Genomic DNA, 15,876 nt, shown 5'->3' with positions numbered 1-15,876 from the left:
GGATAGCCTTTACATTCTTAAGTCTAAAATGCCTATGGAAATGGTTTTATTCTAGCAAGATAACTACTGTCTACTTGAGTGCTGGAAATCTCTGGAGGATTCTCATGCCCTATTTGATGGTTGAGAGACACAGGCAAGGAAGGTGATACCTTCCTGAGATGTGAGCCTCCTTCCAGTAAATCATCCTGATGAAACGGTGCCTTCTCCCTGGGTAATTCTCTATTGAATGCTCACATTGTGTCTGACTGCTGAAGGGCATGGGGCTAGGCTCCTCTGGTGTTAGACATGTGACTCCATGGAGACCTTAGCATGGACACCAGTATTAAGGATAGGTACCCAAGGAAGACTCATCATTTCTCTCCAGCAGGTCAAAAACCAATACATCAAATTCCCCTTTCCCAAAAGGAATCCTCTAAACATCTGAAGACAGCTTCTAGAACCTGTTAAAGTTTCGATCTTAAATGTCTCCATATGCTAAAAGCCACTAGGCCACCTATGATGCTCTTGGGAAAGGTAGGACACTATTGGACGTGGGACCTAGTGGGAAGGAGTTAGGTCACTGGGAGATGTGCCTTTGAAAGGAAGATTGAGAGCCCTGGTCCATTCAGTTTTCTCTCATGGTTTCTAGGCTGCCATCATGCTCCCACCATGTGATACTTCCTTGACAAGGGATCAGACAACCATGGACTAAGATCCATGACATTATGTGCCAAAATAAATTTTCCCTCCATTTCATGTGTGTATGGGGGAGTGTAAGGTCAAGGAGAGGGAGGTGGACGAATGAAGAGAGGAAGGGTAGGAAAATGCAGTCATATAGTATTCGGTGTATATATGTGAAAATGAAAAATTAAGGGGAAAGGTGGGGCTGGGACAGATGGGGGAGAATAATGAAAGGGGTGACACTGATCGAGATGCATTGTACTCATAAAATGACACGTTGAGTTGAAATTCCTTTGCACTTCAAGAATAGTAACAAGCAAACCATTCTTCCTTTAAATGTTGTGCTATAGCACAACAGCGATGGAATATTGACACATAAACACCTTGAGTAAATATCTCCAGTTCATCTTCACTTGTTACTGTGACTTTGTCCAAATGCCTCCCCATGCTCTAGAAATCTCTGCTCAGTGAAACGTCAGAACTAACTTCTAATCCACAGAAGCTTTTCAAGCTTTATATCTTTTATCTCATAATGCAACTTGACCCAAATGCATGATAGATGTTACTCCTATAATTAGGCAATATGAAAAAGCTGAAGTTTCGTAAGTATAATGAAGGTCCTCACTTGGTTGATTTTGAGTTCTTGAGAAAGGAAATTATCCTAGGTGGGCCTGACTTGATCAAGTGAGAGACCACATCAACAATGGACTGAGCCTCTATGAATGGAGGGCGACATACCCCTGCTGATCTTGGAGAGGCAACCGGACATGCTATGAACTTTGCTTAGTGAGCCAGTCCTCAATCTTACAACCTTTAGATTCCACCAAAGAAAACTCAAATGAGCTTGGAAGACAGCCAAAAGCTCCAGATGAGATCATACCACATTTTCAGCCTTGTAAACCCTTACAGATTCTGAGACCCAGGTACTCTGTGTGGTATACTTCAAACAGATTTTTATACTTTTCTCTTTTCTCACAATGCATTCACTCAAGATGGTATTCATCAGAGGGGTCTAGATTGTTGACATGAAGGAATGCATCTATTACAAGCTCTCTGGACTGTGGGAGGCCCACTATGGAGGATGTCATGAGGAAAATACACAAAAAGGCTTGATCTATTGTCTGTTGTCTGGAGACTGCTAAGGAAGAAAGCCTGGTATGTTAAATCTCCTTAGAAATCAGTTTCAGGTCCTTTGTTGATCAATGCTAGAGACACTGCCTTGGTTAACACCACTAAAATCAAAGTCTCTATGAAGGAGTACATATATTTTTAAGTGCTGTGAGTTGAATTGTTTTCCATAAGATTCATACAAGTCCTAACCTCTGAAACCTTATTTGGAAAATGGGTCTTTAAAGATACAGCTAAGTAATAGTGAAGTCATACTGGATTAAAGTGGACTTGGTAACTAGTATCTTTCTAAGAAGAGATGTGGACACAGATGAATAGAGAGAATGCCGAATGAGGACATGGAGACAGGCAGACATGAGGAGAAGGAAATGAAAGTCAGTACGTGGAAGGCAGAGAGAGGACAGACTAATGCATCTGTAAAACTGGAAACTAGCAACAGGGAAACCAGGGAGGGAAAACCAGAGGCCTATCCCCCAGAGGTCTCTGAGAAAAGCCCTGCTGGTGCTTTGATTTTATACTTCTGAGGCCCAGAACTGTCCACTAATAAATCTCGGATGTTGTGACTAGTTACAGTAGACTTAATGAATGACACACTCTAGTGGCCCTGAACCTCTGAGTCCAAGAAGACTCCTAAGAGAGGCTCTGTGGAGCTGACAACCTGATGTCCAGGGTCAAGTGGTCTCTGCTGTGTTGAGGGAATGGTAGTCACTGGATGAGAAAAATAAAATCTTGAAAACAATATTTCAGGAAACAGAAAAACATCCTTGTTTCTGTCTTAGGAAATACTTGTGGTGGCAATCTATACTGCTTTGCTCTTGTAAGTGGTTCTATAGCTAAGCAATAACGTAGATGCCACCAGCTGAGCATATTTGTTTACATTTTTCTCATTTTTACTATTTTTTGCATGAACAAACATTAATATTTGAAGTAACTGTGATAATGCCATAGATACATACAGTGTACCTTCAACAACTCCTCCCCCATTGTATTCCAATACTTCTCTCTTGCCACTATTTTCAAATATTGGTTGGTTTACTGAGCTGTGTTCATGCATATACACATACATATATAATATACTTATTTATATAAAATACTTTCTATAACCTCCTTTAGTCCTCAGTATCCTTCCTCCTCCTCCTCCCTGCCTCTTGCTCCTCCAACAGACCTTCTTTTACATTCATGCCCCATTATCAATACCCTAATTCCATTCCATTCATCATTTTAGGTTAATACATGGTACTTGGCTTTTTGACCTTGGTTTATGTTGCTCAACACAATGATCTCCAGTTCCATCCCCTTTCTGCCAAATGACATAATTTCCCTTTTCTTGATGGCTATAATACTTCATGGTGTGTGTGTGTGTGTGTGTGTGTGTGTGTGTGTGTGTGTGTGTGCATGTGTGTGTGTGTAATTATTTTTAAAGAAACCATTTCTGTATACATTATAGAAGAAAGGAAACAAAAAGAAAATAAAGATCTTTATGCAAGAAATGGTACTCAGAAGAGAAGAAAGAAAAGCGTCTTAAGATTATATATTTTCTATGGATGTTTGAGATTCAAAAACTACTTTCCTACTTACTTAAGCATCAAGAAAGATCCAAAGTTACTGACAGTTTTATCAAATGAATACCAGGACACTGAAACATTTGTTGGAGAGAGGTTGGGATGAAGGGAGGAAGACAGATGTATGAGGAGAGGAATGGTGGATGAATATAGTCATAATATTCAGTGTACATATGTGAAAATGGAACTAGACAACCTGAGAAGGATGGGGCTATAGCACAATAAACCACAATAAATGAACTATAAGCCACTTTCTGTTTTCTTGTGGTTAACTGGAGATAAGAGGCACATGGACTTTCCTCCCCAGGCTGGCTTTGAACCAGGATTCTCAGATCTCATCCTCCTGAGTCACTAGGATCACAGGCATGAGCCACCAATGTCCAGAAAAGTTTCTTATATGGACTGCCACTCTGTTACTTTGGGTTAATTACACACGTGTGGCCTCTGTGTCCTGCTACGTACAGAGGAAGGAATACACTAGACAGAGGTTTCAAACTGTGAGTCTCGACCCCGTAGTGGGCCGCGTGGGTCGAGCCTGATTACAGGAGGTAGAAACCAGTCAGCATAACAAAGAGAAAAGTAAATAGAACTAATAAAAGAAAATAAAGGATATCAGAATACCATACTGGAGGCAGAATTATGTGGTGAAGCCTTACATAGGGCTATGTGGGTTATGTCAGGCTATTCACATGAATTTCTTACATTGGTAAGCTCAACAAATATTTGAAAGCCCTTAAACTAGAACCTTTACCCTGCCTATAACTAACTCCAGTATCTCTTATAGAATAAGCTAGAACAACATTAACACCTGTTCTAAAGAGGAACAAAGCTTGTCATTTGCTTTTAAAGTAGGACTACTTCCAAGTGATACCTTGGCCCACTTTCCTTCAAGCAGACCAAGGAGCTGTGCAGAATCTTCTAGTTCAAGGTGAGTGGGTAATTCACAAACTGCCTGCCTGCCAGGGCAAGGTGGGAGTCCTATGTTGCCAATGGCAACACCGAAGGGAAGAATTCAGCACTGCTTCCACCTCTGAACGATCATAGATTACAGAAGCCAGGTCAGCTCCAGGGTTGGGCTCCTATTTGAATATATCACACTTTAGGTCCTGGCCTTTGTCCGGAGTCAGCAACACTCTACCGCACACAGGAAAGGTAGAGCAAACATAGACAAGCTTTCATCATTCTAACAGGATGAATAATCCAGAAGACTCACATCACCTTGCTTTCAGCGTAGAAGTCTCCTACAACAGGCAATGGATGAGGAAGGAGAATGTACACATAATCCAGCATCTAGTGAGTAAGCTTCTGGGTGCAGACTATATCAACAGATCATATTGCTTTGTTGCCAGAAGTCCACAATCAATAACTGCCTTGTTAATCATTTCCACACTCTATCACACAGAACCCTGACAAAAGTACACTGCGAAACTCTGTTCAACGAAATTGCTGCTGTTTTTCCGGGAGCGAATGCTCTACCTGTGGAAATGTCTCATAGCACACAGGTGGCAATCATGTGGACTTCTTAAGCAGTTATGATCCAGGGATGTATGATCCATTTTTCATTGCACATTTTTCAAGACATGTTCTAGTGCAGGTGGTGACACAGGCAGGAGCTTGGTCTTTATGAGGGCACTCAGCCTCCTGATAAATGATGGACGTCACTGGCTGACTCCTGGGTCCTAGTGCAGCTTGAACGACTGACCCACGTCTGTCTTTATCGTGTTGATGCTTTAGTGACTGACACTTACCAGAACATTTATGGTACAGAAGCTGAGGTTTTGAATATGTGTGCATAAACTGTGGAAGGGTTAAATCCAGCTAATTAACACAATCATTACCAGAAGAGTAAAGAGCTCATATACTCCATTGGTAACTTGGATATACAACATCTTACTGTTAACCATGATGTAGGGAAGATTTCCTGAACACCTTTGTCCTGTTGAACTAAAAGTTTGTGTCCTGGTACCAATATCTTAGTCCTACCTCCCTTCCTCAACCTAAAGGTCCTGGTAGCCATCCTTCCACTGTCTGCTTCTGTAAAGTCTAATATATAATAGAACTACATTTACATATAATATGTAGAGACTATATACTAATATATAAAATATATGTAATATATTGATACATATAAATATATATTTAAATATATATTTAAATTCCTCATACAAGTGAAATTAGACAGCACTTGTCTCTGCACCTAGCTTACTTTACTTATAATGGCCTCAGGTTCATTCATATTGTCAGAAGTGACAAAGTTTCTTTATTTTTAAATACATACTACTATTCCATTCTATGCACCAAAAGAGTATACGATCAGGATAAATAATATGCAGTTCCTAGTGTAGTTTGAATGCCTCTGTCAAACTCATGTTGAAGTTGAACCCCCCCCCCCCCCCCCCCCGCCTATGAAATCCTAAAAGGTAGGTCTAGGTGGGTCATTTAAAAGGTGCTTAGGCCATAAGTCTCTAATGAGTTGAAATATTAATGGATTAATGGGTTTATAGGTTACCTTGAGAGTGGGTCTGTTATACAAGCCAGTTTATTTCTCCTTTGAACTGGCCCCTCTTTCCATGTGATACCCCAGAACTCTTGTACATTCCTACCAATAAAAGGCCCTCCCTAGGCCTTTGATCTTGGGCCTCCCAGTCTCCAGAACCTCAAGATGAATAAACCTCCATTCTTTTTTTGTGTGTGTGTCAGTCATGGGGCTTGAACTTGGAGCTAGGGAGCCTTTCCTAAGGTTTTTTGATTAGGGCTAGCACTTTACCATTTTGAGCGCCACTTCCTGTTTTCTGGTGATTAACTGGAGATAAGAGTCTCATGGACTTTCTTGCCTGGGCTGGTTTCCAACCAGGATCCTCAGATCTCATCGTCCCCGCTGTGTAGCGAGGATTACAGGTGTGAGCCACTGGTACTCAGCCTAGTGCAGTATTTTTAAAAACAACTCTTCTTAATAAAATCTGTGCTAACAAAATATTATAATGTAAATGGCAGACAAGATCCATTGCCTGACTCAGCTGTCTCTTGAATTCTGGTCTGGATCCTAAAAAAGTAAGAGAGAAGCGGGGGAGTTTTTCTTGGGGGGGCTGGGAAATCAACCCTGATCTGAGAGGAGTAAATGAAATGTACACTCCTAAAATGTACATCTCCAGTTTCTTTCTATAAATAACTCCTCCCATTTTCAACAACAAAAATACTGGAGTCATCTGCATAAGCCAAGCCTATCCAGAATGCTCCTGTTTCCAGTAACTCTGGCTCACCCTTCCAGACTCTCATCTGAAGGCCCTCTGAGGGATGCTTTTTCTCCTCCCTACCCCTTCATCCTGGGGATTGTGGTCCCTGGGTTCCAACAACTACCCATACCTACATACTTGGCCTCTCAGAAAGATGACTTGATCTTCTCTTCACCCTTTGAAAACACTGAAGTAAGTACTCTTCTGGGATCTTGAGGTGGGGGATGAAGGGATGAAGGGCAGGGGCCAGGTCCTATCACAATCGATCCCAGAAACATACACATGATCCCAGAAACATACACATACTAGACAGGGGTGTGGCTGATAAACAAGGAAGTACAGTTTCCATCCTCTCTTTCCAATTGTTCTACAGAGAAGAAGCAGGAAGTGGGACTATATCTGCTACCTAGACACCTTGCGTTGGACCCCTGAATCCCATCTGAGGAAGCTCGTTGGCTCTTCCAAGTACAGCCCCAGGTTGAGAATCTAGGCTCTTACCAAGACTGATGCCTCACCTCACACTAGCCTGGTGTGGTAGTTACTCAACCTATCACAGTCATTGATTATACTGCATTGTGTCAGTGATTCCCCAACTGACAGGACGTAGTATATGTGAGAAAAGACTCCCCCAATTCTTCAGGGTGCCCAGTCCAAGGGGAGAAGTACAAAGTGAAGTTTTGTTCCCTGAAGTATTATTTGGGTGAGTGTAATCAGTGTGTATTCTCTACCAATAGGAAAAGTAAAGTGAAAAAGAAATTTTTTTTTCTAGGTGGCCTTGATGCCTCTAGAGACAGTGCCATAACCTTTAGTTTGGCAGTGAAGAAGGAACTTTCTGGTCCTGCTGTATGTTTGGGAGAAGGATGGGGATGTGTGTATACTGGGGGACAGGGTGAGCAGTCCGCATTCCCCTAGTTCTCACCCTGTTTTTCCTTCTCTCCCATATACCCACATTCAAAAAGTAAAAAAAAGTCCAAGTCTGGGATAACGTCACAAAGAAGAACAGGATCAACACTCTAAAGTTTCTACATAGCCACAAAGCACATAGCCTCCTTTGATTCATGCACATTATTCTAGGCTGTTCCTGGTCCCTGGTGTACTTTATCCCAAGAGGCCTGGTCCACCTCCTCCCCCTTCCACACCCACAGTGTCATTGGCTCACTGGAGATAGTGCTTAACTGGAGCAACATTACAGTTGTGCAAAACTTTACTACCTAAACAAAACAGAGCCTGGATGGTGTCTCAGACCCGCTTTCCAGTTCCAGTTCAGACAACATCCGGTTCTTTGCAACTGCCACAGTGTGAAAGAAAAACCAGGCCTGCCCTGGGAAAGCCACTTCTCTGGAACATTTTTCTGGGAGAATTCTTGCAGCTCTAGCACCGGAGTTTCTGCAGCCTGGCAGAGGCAGACTCCTCCTGGCCTTTCCCAAGAGACCTGGCACTCTTGTACTTGCCTATTTTCCAATTCTCTGCCAAGTCTGGATCTTCTACTATATGAACAGCTGCCCTTCCCTGGATTGCCCTGTGTTGGTTCCACTGAGGAGAAAATATTTCTGTCATTTAATCACATCAGAACCATTTGGGAAGAAATCAAATGAGAAAGTGTGAGGTTATGCAAACACACACACAGCACAGACATAGTCTTACCAGATAGAGAAACAAGGAGAGAAACGTTTTTTACATTTTTGATGCAAATGACAAGACTACAATGAAACGTTTAGTGAGATAATGTACTAAAATCGATAGTATGCTATTTAGTTACCTACTATTTTAGCCACAGAAGAAAATAATTTTATAATCTCAAGATAATATTTCTCCTCAAATCTTACTAAAAAATGATCATCAAAGTTTCTTCTGTGCTTGAAATTACAGGCTTGATACAAATACATTACAGAAAAATGATCACCTCAACTCTCACATTTTATCTGGATTGACCAATGATAAAGGGCTGACCCGAATACCACTTTTGGAATCTTACATTTTATTAGCAACTAACAGATTGTAGAAAAGACATTTCCACACATGTATACCTGTATCCCAATCAACTTCACCTTTTCTATTACACTCTCCTATGCCATTTCCCCTTTTTAAAACAATCGCAGCAGCTTTCACTGCTTTTCATGCATGCAAACAAACTATGTGGGCTATATTCATTCTCATTCACCCTCTTCATTAGCCTAGGTATACACCTACCATACTTCTTGTTTGACTTTTCTATCATTCTTTTTTTTTTTTTTTTTTTTGGTCAGTCATGGGGTTTGAACTCTGGGCCTGGGCGTTGTTCCTCAGCAATTCAGCTCAAGGTGAACACTCTACCACTTGACCCACAGCACCACTTCCGATTTTCTAGTGGTTTATTGGAGATAAGAGTCTCATGGACTTTCATGCCCAGGCTGGCTTTGAACCTCAATTCTCAGATCTTAGTCTCCTGAGTAGCCACCAGCTCCTGGCCTCTTTAGTGTGGATTAATTACACCAAGAGGTTTCACTATGGTATGTCAGATTTGCATGTATTATGTTTTTCTCAGAACAAATCTCTCCATTTCTTTTTCTATCACACGTGTCAAATCTCCTATTGAGAGCTTATATGCTGTCTTCATAGAAAGCTGTACTCTATTTTGAAAGTATTCGCTTATATTGACACCAGAGTGGATTTTGTATAATTTTCATTCTGCTTTTATGTGTCCAACCAAAGCAAGGACCTCAGTTTTCAAATGCCAAACCAGAGGATGGCTCAGGCCATGGTTAACGTTCCCTCATATTTTTATTTTTTTGTTCATCATGTTATCAGCAACCTACAAGACAATAATGGAGCAACAGCATTATGTGGGTATAATATGCATACCACGTTGCTCAGTACTCTGATAGAAATTGTATCTAGTGGGGGAGGAGTATATACAAATTTGTTCAAAAGTGAGTGAGCTATAGGCTCCACTAATGACATTCAAAGAAAAATAAGTAGTTTCTTTGGAATGAATCTTCACTAGGGAAAGCAAGAAGTATGCATTAAGCAAGTTTTTGGGTTTTTTTGGTGAACACTGAAAGATTCATACAGATAAAAGAGATGAAATTGTGTGTGTGTGTGTGTATGTGTGTGTGTCTGTGAAAATCAACGTATATGATAACAAAAGAGGCAAACTCTTTCTCTTGACTATAGTTGTGTTTCTAGGTCTAGGCCACATAGTATTTTAAAATATTTTAATCATCCACTGTGTAAAAACAGTGGCTATTGGGACTCTGTCAACCAGAAACCACCTTTTACTGGTATCTCTGAGCTCTGATACTAAAACTGTCTTTTATTGCACCTTAGAGTAGAGTGAAAGAATTTAATAAGATATACTTGAATTCTATAAGATATACTTAAGATATACTCAAGTATACTTGACACTTAGTAAACATTTCTGCTGATTCATTCAATTATGAGAAGAATTCTTTATTTTAGTTTAGTTTTGGTTGGTCATGAGACTAAGGGCCTAGGTACTTTTCCTGAGCTTTATTTGCTCAAGAATAGTCTTTTACCACTTTGAGCCACAGCTGTAGTTTTGATGTATTGTTGCTGGTGGTGATGGTGGTGATTAATTAGAGATAAGAGTCTCACAGCCCAGGCTGGTTTCAAACCACAATCCTCATATCTCATCTTCCTGAGTAGCCCAGATTACAGGCTTGAGCTGCCAACACCCAGGAAGAATTCTATTTTTAGAATTTAAGCAAGGGATGCCATATGAAAATTTCAAAAAGCTCCTATCTGTTATGGATTATAATATATTTAAGCTGATAAAATAATGTCGATAGAGTGCCATAATAAATTACAGCAGTATCTTAAATGACATGTTTCCATAGCAAATGTCCTATTTGTAACTAATTACTAATGGGCAATTGCTAGGCTGGACAAGTGGACAAGGACAATTAACTGAGATAAACAGGCTTGGACATTTCCAGTTGAATGGAAATTACCACTCAGTATGCTTGCTCATCTTTTTTTTTTGTAAAGAATTGTGATGTTATTGCATTCCCACCAGCTCCACGCCAGCCCATCTAATTTAATGCTCTTTTTAACTCAGCAAATTCTGATTTGGAGCATTGATGTGCATGGATTTTTGTGCAATCCTATTTACAAACCAACTGGAAAGGGAAGAAAAAAAAAAGAGTTCCAGTCTCAGAGTACATGGTGTAGCTTGGAGCTTGCCAGGGACGGCAGCTGTGAGCGCCTTCGAGAAGGACACCGCTCTGCACTCTGTACTCCGCACTGTGGTTGATTCTGCCTCCTAGGCATACCCATAACAAAAACTCCAGCTCCAACTAAGCCCCTAGCATCAAGATCAAGAAGTCATTTTCCCAAGATTCAAGAAAAACAGAGCTATCTATTAGCTATGATGTAAGTGAATCACATCTGGAGGAAAATATCAGATTAGCAAGTTTATTCCGACATGTATTATTTAGCTATTGTCGTTGTTGCTAAGTCTATTCCCCAGTGAATATACTCTGAGATTAAATAGAAACGGTTTGGATTATAAAAATTCTCAAAACAAGAATTTGTCTTGTGGTGGTTATAAGTCAATAGATTTTTTTTTTTAAGGACCTTCACACAAGGAAGTCTCTGAGTAAAAGAAACACAGTACAGGTGAATAGGAAAGGGAGGCATGGCTCTGCCTGAAGTGCACTGACTAGTGATGCCCAGATTGTCAGATGGTATGCACTGGCTGGTGGAGGTACCAAAAAGCAGATCTCCCTTAGCTCCCACTTCTCCTGTGCCAACTTTCTCTTCCCTTTTGAAAGAATGCAAACCTGAAGCTTGCTTTGCTCAGGAAGTTGGGAGATGGCTTGTGATATCCACATACCCTCTGACCTTCGTTAGTTCCTTACAAATGTTTCAAAATTCTTCAGGGGTTCACAAAGTTGAGGTTACAAGTATTGTGTGAAGAGTCGTTGACTTCATTTTCCACTAATGCAACTATTGTGTCAGGGATCTTAGCCAAAGATTTCTCAAACAGATTTCAAAAAATACCACACAATCTCAAGGTTTAAACTCTGGATGAAAGGAGTGTTTTGTTGAAATGACCTTCCCAAGAGAATGCTTTACTTGGTAATTTGAAATGATAGGTTAGGCATTATTCCTTAGTAAGAAAAAAAATTAAGAAAAGAGTATCTTGACATTGTCAGCTATTGTGGACACTAATTGATTTTGCTAATTTCCTTTGATGTTAATGAATGAGTCACTCTACAGTTGTGTGTAATATTAAAATAGGCTCCTCAAATATTTGATGTTCATGAAGTTAAATGCAGCAGTTATTTAGAGGTTAGAGAAGGAGATATTTTCAACTTCTTAAGAGTTTAAAAAATCCATATTATCCTCAAAAAATAATTCTTGATAGACTCCTCTATCTTTTCTCATTAAATGAGAGGCGAGGATTTCACAGCTAACACTTTCTGTTTCTATTTTATGTACACAGACTAGTTGAGGATAACCAGCTGTCAGTCAGGGCTCATTCTGATGACTTCCTTATAACTTCCAATTCTAATCCAAACCAGATAGAACTGAAATGAAGCAGTCATAACAAAACCCTAAAGTCAGTGACCAATCAGCAGGGAAATCAAAATGCGCTCTCTGAGAGAAACTGTCCTCTGCATTTTCTTCCTCAGTTGGGACAGGAACTCATTGTCAAAACAGATATTCTGAAACAATTTCAACATGACTCAGAGACTGAAGCGAGGGCGGGGAGCCAGCTTCTTTGTTTTCTCATAGGGTTAATAGTGTGTATCTTAGATGAACCAAAGTTCAGTCTGCATGACAGAATGTGACCTCACACTCCTACAGAACTGGAAGTAGTGAACAAATAGGAACAAGGAGCCATTACAACAGATCTGCTACCAGCCCATGAGTGCCCAGGAGCAGCTCTTTCTCTGCTGTTTAAATTCTCAAGATAAAAAGGTATAAAACACCTGTTAATTGTGAGGGACACACATCCTTATGACATCCCTGAAAGTTTACAGTCTTGAAAGGAAAAATATACATGCTATATTGTTTAAGTGACAGCAAATTTGCCGTTTCTAAAAACACTGATAAAAATCTCAAGCAGCATCCATGTAATTAAGAGGGTGGCAAAAGAACAGGGAATGGTTCAGTCCAAACATCAGGTTTCTTGATTTCCTCCTGGGAAACACAGGAAGAGATCCACAGCTATGGCTGATGTATATAAATGCAAAGTTATATTCACAGCTGAACCTCATTATTCTGTTCCCCTTCAGGCAGCATCCGGTGTGCATTTTATTCGAAGTCCTGGTTAGAATGATTTGGGACTAGGCACATATTTTGGTGGCACATACACTGGACAGAGCTCTGGATTACAGAAGTATTTCTGGCACATTGTCTTATACTGAATTGAAATCTTTCAGGGAGTATTTAATTTCATTCTCACAAAACCTCCTTGGGACACTTTGTGTAACCTTGACTATCAAATCTTGATCATAGACATATTTGCATTGAAAGAATCCAGTATTTGGAAAAATCATAAATGACCAAATAGCTAAATACCAGGGAGAAAAGACTGTGAAGGTAGATATTCTTCTAAAGCATTATAAATGATGACAGATTGGTCAAGTAAGGAGACAGATGACCATCCCCCCACACTCCCTCCCCCTGCACCCCCAGCACAAATCAGACATAGGTAAGCCTATGATTTTCTTTTTTACAAATAATGAACATTTTAGTCTGATTATCAGGAAAATTACCAGACAGTGAAATGAAATGAACTTCAGTTATGTCCCTAAAGAGAGACAGTGAAATTCCTTTCTATGTGGAATTTTCAAAACTGGCAAATGCACAAGAAAAGAAAGCAGCTTCACTCAGAGATATCAGATGACTATTGACAACACATTTCATCTTCACTGTCTGTCAGCTTTTAAGAATCACACTAAAGGTCTCTAACTTGAGAGAATGATGTGTTAAATGTATTTTTGATTAATGATTTAGCTACAACATAATAATTGATTTTTATCCAAACAGCATTCCTCAGAGGAGTGATGAACCATTTATGGCCCTATTAGTAGAAACAATGAATGGGTAAATGAGGTGAAAAGAAGCTGTCTTTATATAGTTAGTGCCTTTTAAAGGAAAAATCAGCTCCTTAAAGTAAGGAAAGTCGTTACTGGTGACAGCAGGCACCGTACCATGCATTCAAACCTTCATGTCCACTAGCAAACATCATCAAGGCCCTGAGCCTCTGAAGTAAAAACTATTATTAGATCCACAGTACTCTCCAGAAAACACAGGCACAGATGACTCGAGACACTTACCAAGTCCCTCAGCTGTAAAGTGGGACAGCTGGGATTTTCACTTCATCTGTGTGACTGTAATGTACCTGCTTTTACCTGTGATATAAGACAATCAATTTAAAAAAAACAACTAAGACTCAACTAGAATCATTTACTAATGGCAAAGTGTGCAAAGTTTCTAAAAAAAACTGTGTTAGTTTGCTAAAAATAACCATGACATTTCAACAGACGTGATATAAAGTTAGAAATAAGTTTTCACTTGAACTTTATACAATATACACGTTTTACTTACTTTGGTATAGGTCATATCTCATATACAAAATAAGAGTTGAATTCAAGGTCCTTGAAAAAAATTGGTTGGCAGAGAATATAGCATATACATAGAGAATAGCATATATAAGTAAGACTCTCCCAACATAACACACACACACACACACACACACACACACACACACACACACACACACGCACACACGGTCCTGGGCAGAAAGCTCATTTGATAATAAGCATACATTATTGATTGCAGTGTGTACACTGAAGATTGAGATGGTTGCAGTGGTTGTAGAAGCCATTTAAGTGTGGCTTCTTTTGTTTTCTCTCTAGTAGTCCAACCAGCCAGTCCAAGAGAAAAATGTGCAATAACATTGACTCTTCTCTGTTTGTGTTGCCAAGTTACTAAGTTACTATTTTGCTTTGCCTTGTCCAGAAAGCTGTTAATTGAGATACGCTACATTCTAGAACATTGTACAATGAGCCCTAAATGTGCTCTAAGATTATTTTTGTAAAGTTCTTTTTTCTTTCTCTTTCAAATACAGTTTGAGGAAAATCCTGTGATTCTATACTGATTTGAAATGAAACTCTCAAAAGTTTTATTTAAGAGGAAACCTTTATTCTGAAACCTTATACACAGATCTCCACATGTCCGAATACACACACACACACACACACACACACACACATACACTCAGACTCAAACACTTCAGTGAGACTGCTTAGAAAGACAGGACATTCACAGTTTGAAAGAGATGATGAGACTGAATAGACTAGGTGGCTTTGCCAAAAAATACTGGGAGGGTTGGGGCAGAGTATATGCAGGTAAGGGGAAGTTAGACCTCCTTGGCCAGGGAAAAGGTAGTATCTTTGACAAGCTACAACATGGGGAAATGGCTCACAAGACTGTGTGTGTGTGTGTGTGTCTGTGTCTGTGTGTGTAAGTGTGTACAGGGAAACCAATCACAAGACTTCCCACAGCACATGTCAACCCTCTGACCAATCAGAGCAATGTCACGCCCTGAAAGGGAGGAGGCAAAGGAGTTTATATATACTTATAGTAGTCTTCAGCAGAGAGGCTTCAGGGTATCCTTGGGTCCTGGATCCTCCTTATACAAGGAATCCCTCTCACTGTTTCATTTCCTGTTTCTTTTGCTGTCTGCTTTAAACACTTTGTCGCCCTTTAACTCTTTAATTGGCAAAGACAATGAACCTGAACCCTATTGGGCATCACAAGTCCCTCATTTTAACATACTCAAGCTATCTGCCTAGAACCAGAAGAGAACTTTCCATGTATATTTTGAATATCTGAATCTAAAATGAATAGGGAAAGCACAATTATACCTAACATAAAGCAAGTAAATATTCAAAATGATTGCTTTTTTCTTTTGTGTATAAAGGCCATACACAGAAATAAAGGGTCAATTTTAGAAATAAGCACATGCCTTTAGATCTTTGCTGAGTTTTTCTGTTTTATCACATATGTAATGGAACAGGAATGATGTGCCTTTTCTTCACCCACTCAGAAGTTTTTCCTGCTTTTGGATGTTCCTCCAAATTCCTTCTTGCTTTCTAACAGTGTCAGGACCTGTCTGCACAGTATTTGCTCCTTGTCAGGAGTTAGCATTAGAGCAACCCCAAGGAACAACAGGAGGGCCAGCCTGTGAACTCTAGGTCTTGTCTTCATACTTCCTCCTGCTGGAAGCATTTGGCAGAGACTTCACCTGCTTCAAGCCACTGAAACTTCCAGTGTGC

General features: G+C 40.0%; 1 protein-coding gene across 3 annotated transcripts in view; it reads right to left on the bottom strand.

The window, feature by feature from the left end:
- Egfr (epidermal growth factor receptor) overlaps positions 1-15,876 on the bottom strand; it is a 196,746-nt gene that overhangs the window by 127,314 nt on the left and 53,556 nt on the right. The window lies entirely within an intron of this gene.

This window comes from Dipodomys spectabilis, unplaced genomic scaffold (assembly GCF_019054845.1).
Source record: "Dipodomys spectabilis isolate Male_0828 unplaced genomic scaffold, ASM1905484v1 ptg000092l, whole genome shotgun sequence".
Taxonomy (NCBI): Eukaryota; Metazoa; Chordata; class Mammalia; order Rodentia; family Heteromyidae; genus Dipodomys; species Dipodomys spectabilis.
This window is presented reverse-complemented; position numbering and strand designations above follow the sequence as displayed.